Source organism: Bufo gargarizans, chromosome 1 (assembly GCF_014858855.1).
Source record: "Bufo gargarizans isolate SCDJY-AF-19 chromosome 1, ASM1485885v1, whole genome shotgun sequence".
Taxonomy (NCBI): domain Eukaryota; kingdom Metazoa; phylum Chordata; class Amphibia; order Anura; family Bufonidae; genus Bufo; species Bufo gargarizans.
Genome location: NC_058080.1, coordinates 59952200 through 59958224, shown reverse-complemented (window position 1 = coordinate 59958224; position 6025 = coordinate 59952200). Strand labels below are relative to the sequence as shown.

General features: G+C 47.3%; 1 protein-coding gene across 1 annotated transcript in view; it reads left to right on the top strand.

Annotated features, from left to right (window-relative positions):
- Positions 1 to 5422: 5422 nt before the first annotated feature.
- Positions 5423 to 6025, top strand: part of MFSD10 (major facilitator superfamily domain containing 10) — a 38763-nt gene continuing 38160 nt past the window's right edge. The window contains 1 exon segment of the mRNA XM_044295668.1: positions 5423 to 5472. The gene's annotated coding sequence lies outside the window, so the exon portion shown is untranslated.

Sequence of the window (6025 nt, the reverse complement as noted above, 5' to 3'; positions counted from 1 at the left end):
GAGCAACGGATGCGGACAGCACACAGAGTGCTGTCCGCATCTTTTGCGGCTCCATTGAAGTGAATGGGTCCGCACACGAGCCGCAAAAACTGCGACTCAGATGTGGACCAGAACAACGGTCGTGTGCATGAGGCCTTATTATAATTTATGTCAAAAACTAGCATAAATTATTGTGCAATTCTATGGTTATGCAAATCAAAGTAGTAGCAAGTTTTGCTAAGATCTGTAAATGATCAAATTGTCAAGCACCTAGCTCCAATCTGTGGCATGTGGGAGGGGCATAAAAGACAGATTGAAAGCAAAGTTTTTTAGCCACATGAAACCTCAAACATCGGATCAAGTTGTGTAGGATGATTGTGTGATGCCTCCTGTTCATCGACGTGCCAGTTTGTGCAAACTGTGAGGGACAGAATCCTTGAACTGAGAGACCTTGGTTTATTACTCCATCAGATTACTACCCGCTTAGGATGAGATGTCAGCACTGTTCAAAGTTGTGTGTCCTGGTGGTTGGGAGAGCAATGATGAACTAGAATTACAGCAAGAGGTGCACAGAGGGGAACCTCTGCACCGAGGGATGGCCTGATTAGATGAATGGTGTGTAGTGATCCATTCTCTACTGCAAGTGAAATTGAACGTCACATCCCAATCCTAGGGCGGCATACAGTGTCTACACAAACCATCAGAAGGTATTTGCATGACATAGGGATATGAAGAAAACAACCAGCTATAGGTGTTACATTCAACTCACGCCATCGCTCTCAAAGGCTATCATGGTGCACAGCAAGATGGCAATAAAGGCTGGAATGGAGGTCTATCCTCTTCATCGATGAGTCTTGAATGCAATGGTAGCAAGAGATTGGTCTGGAGACCATGTGGGCAACGCCATGAAGAGGACTTCACAAGGGAATGTCACACTGGTCCTACTGCCAGGATTATAGTGTGGGTTGGCATAATGTATGGTAGCTGGACTCCTTTAGACTTCATTTCAGGGACACGAACAGCTCGGTGTTACATTAATTTGGTTGTGGAACCAGTGGTACATCATTTGTCCAAAGTGTCTCACGAGCCGTTTTTCCACAAGACAATGCCAGGCCACATTTTGCTTATGTTACTGTGAGCAGCCTACGTGGTCTAAATGTGCTACCATGGCCTGCAGAGTCTCCAGGCTTGTCTCCCATCGAGCGCATCTGGTGTGTCATTGGTTGGCAATTGCAAAGAGAGTTGCCAGCAGCAGATCTTGATGATTTGTGTGCCCAAGTGCATTTAGTGTGGCAGAACATTCCTCCTACAACCATTTATAACTTCAGTGATAGCATGCCAGGCGTGTAAGTGCGTACATTTCTGCGCATGGCTCTCATACTCAATACTGAATCAATCGAGATGTTTGCATATTATTAACATGTCTATCGTGATTTCCATAATTTCATGACTTTTCCTTCTTGATGTTGCAGTTTTATTACTGTTGAGCAGTGTACATGGCTGTTTTAGGCCGAATGCACACGGCTGTGTTCCGCGGCCGAGAGCGGTCCATGGTATGCCGGGCTGGATTCCTGTTCAGAGCAGGAGCGCACGGCGTCATTGGTTGCTATAATGCCGTGCGCTTCATGCCGCCACTGGACTACAGTAATACACTATACGAGTGTATTACTGTAGTCCAGCGGCGGCATGAAGCGCACGGCGTCATAGCAACCAATGACGCCGTGCGCTCCTGCTCTGAACAGGAATCCAGGCCGTGTTACCACGGGCCGTGTGCATGAGGCCTTAGGATGTGATTTGGCTGCGAGTTATAGGAATTTAGGATTTGCGACATCCATTAGACACCAAAAAACGTTGCTGACATGTCGCAAATGAGGGTGAATCTCTTTGTGTCTTTTTTTTCTGCACCTGTATTTTTGGTGTGTTTTTTTTTCTCACAGTGGGAACGCTAGCTTCAGATATTTGCAGGAAATATGAAATGCAGGCCACAAACAAGCATTTTTTATTTTATTTTTTGCTACTGGCGTGTGTTAATTAGGTGCCTTTTTATTGCTGGCCTTCCAAAGCTTTTGGCAGTTTTTTTTTTGCACTTTGACTTCTCCTTCTCTAATTATTTATTCCGCAGCGCTTTACAGCTATTACCATCACTCTGTCCCCAATAGGGCTCACAATCTAAGTTCCCTATCAGTAAGGCCTCTTGCACACGACTGTATGGCTTTTTCAGTATTTTGCGGTCCGCAAAAAACGGATCCGCTAAAAATATGGATGATGTCCGTGTGCATTCAGTTTTTTGCGGAACGGAACAGCTGGCCTCTGATAGAACAGGACTATCCTTGTCCGTTATGCGGACAATAATAGGACATGTTCTATCTTTGAACGGAACGGAAAAAACGGAAATACGGAAACGGAAGGCATACATAGTACCTTCCTTTTTTGCGGATCCATTAAAATGAATGATTCCATATACGGTTCGTATACTGTACGTAACGCAAAAAACGGAACGTAAGCGGAAAAAAAACGTTCGTATGCAAGAGGCCTAAGGATCCGTTGTTCCATTTTTTGTTTCTGTTGTGTTTCTGCTTCTGTTCCGTTTTTCTGTATGGCATATACAGTATACAGAAATTACATAGAAAAAATTGGGCTGGGCATAACATTTTCAATAGATGGTTCCGCAAAAACAGAACGGATACGGAAGACATACGGATGCATTTCTGTATGTGTTCCGTTTTTTTTTGCGGATCCATTGACTTGAATGGAGTCACAGAACGTGATTTGCGGGCAATAATAATTTTTGAATGGAATGGAAAAAACTGAAATACGGAAACGGAATGCATACGGAGTACATTCCGTTTTTTTTTGTAGAACCATTGAAATTAATGTTTTCGTATACGGACCATATACGTAACGCAAAAAACGGCCTGTAAGGCCTCATGCACACGACCGTTGTGTGCATCCGTGGCCGTTGTGCCGTTTTCCGTTTTTTTTCACGGACCCATTGACTTTCAATGGGTCCGTGGAAAAATCGGAAAATGCACCGTTTGGCAGCCGCATCCGTGAGCCGTGTTTCCTGGCCGTGAAAAAAATATGACCTGTCCTATTTTTTTCACGGCCAACGGTTCACGGGCCCATTCAAGTCAATGGGTCCGTGAAAGAACACGGATGCACACAAGATTGGCATCCGTGTCCGTGATCCGTGGCCGTAGGTTTTAGTTTCATACAGACGGATCCGAAGATCCGTCTGCATAAAAGCTTTTTCTGATCTAAGTTTTCACTTCGTGAAAACTCATTTCCGACAGTATATTCTAACACAGAAGCGTTCCCATGGTGATGGGGACGCTTCTAGTTAGAATACACTGCAAACTTTGTACAAGACTGCCCCCTGCTGCCTGGCAGCACCCGATCTCTTACAGGGGGATATGATAGTACAATTAACCCCATCATATCCCTCTGTAAGAGATCAGGGCTGCCAGGCAGCAGGGGGCAGACCCCCCCCCCCTCCCCAGTTTGAATATCATTGTGCGGCCCCCCCCCCTCCCCTGTTGTTAACTCGTTGGTGGCCAGTGTGCGCACCCCCCTCCCTCCCTCTATTGTTTTAATACATTGGGGCCAGTGTGCGCGCCCCCCCCCAACACCCCCTCCCTCCCTCTATTGTTTTAATACATTGGGGCCAGTGTGCGCGCGCCCCCCCAACCCCCCCTCCCTCCCTCTATTGTTTTAATACATTGGGGCCAGTGTGCGCACCCCCCCCAACCCCCCCCCCCCCTCCCTCCCTCTATTGTAATCATCATCGGTGGCAGCGGAGTAGAAGATTTTCATACTTACCTGCTTCTTGCTGCTGCGATGTCTGCGTCCGGCCGGGAGCTCCTCCTACTGGTAAGTGACAGGTCTGTGCGGCGCATTGCTGTCACTTTCCAGTAGGAGGAGCTCCCGGCCGGACGCAGACATCGCAGCAGCAAGAAGCAGGTAAGTATGAAAATCTTCTACTCCGCTGCCACCGATGATGATTACAATAGAGGGAGGGAGGGGGGGGGGGGTTGGGGGGGTGCGCACACTGGCCCCAATGTATTAAAACAATAGAGAGAGGGAGGGAGGGGGGGTTGGGGGGGCGCGCGCACACTGGCCCCAATGTATTAAAATAATAGAGGGGGGGTTGGGGGGCGCGCGCACACTGGCCCCAATGTATTAAAACAATAGAGGGAGGGAGGGGGGTGCGCACACTGGCCACCAACGAGTTAACAACAGGGGAGGGGGGGCCCACTGGCCACCAATGAGTTAAAAACAGGGGGGGGGGTCTGCCCCCTGCTGCCTGGCAGCACCTGCCAGGCAGCAGGGGGCAGTCATGTACACAGTTTTTTTGTATATTCTAACCTGAAGCGTCTCCATCACCATGGGAACGCCTCTGTGTTAGAATATACTGTCGGAAATGAGTTTCACGATGTAGCTCATATCCGACAGTATATTCTAACATAGAGGCGTTCCCATGGTGATGGGGACGCTACAAGTTAAAATATACCATCGGATTGGAGAAAACTCCAATCCGATGGTATAACAGAACTCCAGACTTTACATTGAAAGTCAATGGGGACGGATCCGTTTGAAATGGCACCATATTGTGTCAACATCAAACGGATCCGTCCCCATTGACTTGCATTGTAATTCAGGACGGATCCGTTTGGCTCCGCACGGCCAGGCGGACACCAAAATGACTTTTTTTTCATGTCCGTGGATCCTCCAAAAATCAAGGAAGACCCACGGACGGAAAAACGGTCACGGATCACGGACCCACGGACCCCGTTTTTGCGGGCCGTGAAAAAAAACTGTCGTGTGCATGAGGCCTAAGTCTTTGGAATATGGGAAGAAACCGGAGTACCTGAAGTAAATTTATGATTTTTGACACCCAAGAGACAAAAAAAAAAATGAAAATGGCTGACATGTCATGAAAGAATCGCTGTCATACACAATTTACATGGGCAGACGAGGCGCAAAAGCTTTAAAAACAGGCGCAATTTCAGTAGTAAATGAGACAAAAAAAACTGCATTTTTACACCTAAAACAGGCGCAGACACTATAGTGCCCCAATCCGCTTGCATTTTGAGAAATTTCCTCCACTCCTGATTCATTCACTTGTCAGGGTGCGCCATTTACACCTTACATTGCGAAACACGGGGCATTTTAAATTTTTTAACCCCTTAGTGACCACGCACATTTATTTATTTTTTTATCGCATTCCATGAGCTATAACTTTTTTGTTTTTTTCATCAATGTACTTATTTTTTTGCAGGACAAGTTATAGTTTTAGCTAAAACCCCCGTTGTTTACGTCAGTAAAAAGGCGTATTAGTGGTCACTAAGGTGCTAAAGTTTGGAGCAGGGAAATCTGATGCTGTAGAAGGAGGCGGAGGAGGAAGAGAAGAAGGGAGGGTCAGGGCTGGCAGCAGGAGGGGACAGGGAGGAAGGAGTGCATTGTAAAGCACCGTGAGGCTCCAGGAAGACAAGGGTAAGGAGTTTCACTAATAACGTCTAGAAATATATATACACAGCACTAGAGGAGACGTGTATACTGCCGTATGGGGGAGCACAGCGCTCAGACATGCTGGAGGAGCGAGCTACAGGTAGAGGAGGGAAGGGCTGTAGCCTGAGGAGGAGATGAGCAGCACTGCATCCTGGGCTACGTATCCCAGTCAGCACTGGAAGAGTTAAATGTGATGGGCTGAAGTGCAAAGAAAACTTTTCACTTTTTCCGGGTGGCGTCAAGTTCAGTAATCAAAGGGTTAAAAACTATAGGTGCTGGGGGGGTTAGTTTGCATCTGCGGCAGAGTGTTCTGGTAGAGAGAACAGCTTGCCGGATTACCCACTGACTATATTGGGGTCCTGCGTTGATCCGACATAAATGGGGGGGTTTCGTCTGGTCAAAAAATGTTGCATGCAACGGTTTTGACCTTGTGCCGGATCAGGCATGTCACAAATACGAATGTACCCTTAGGGTCCGGCTACATGGCGACATGTGTCATCATGTATTTCAATGGTGTCGCCACGTGACATGTTGCGAC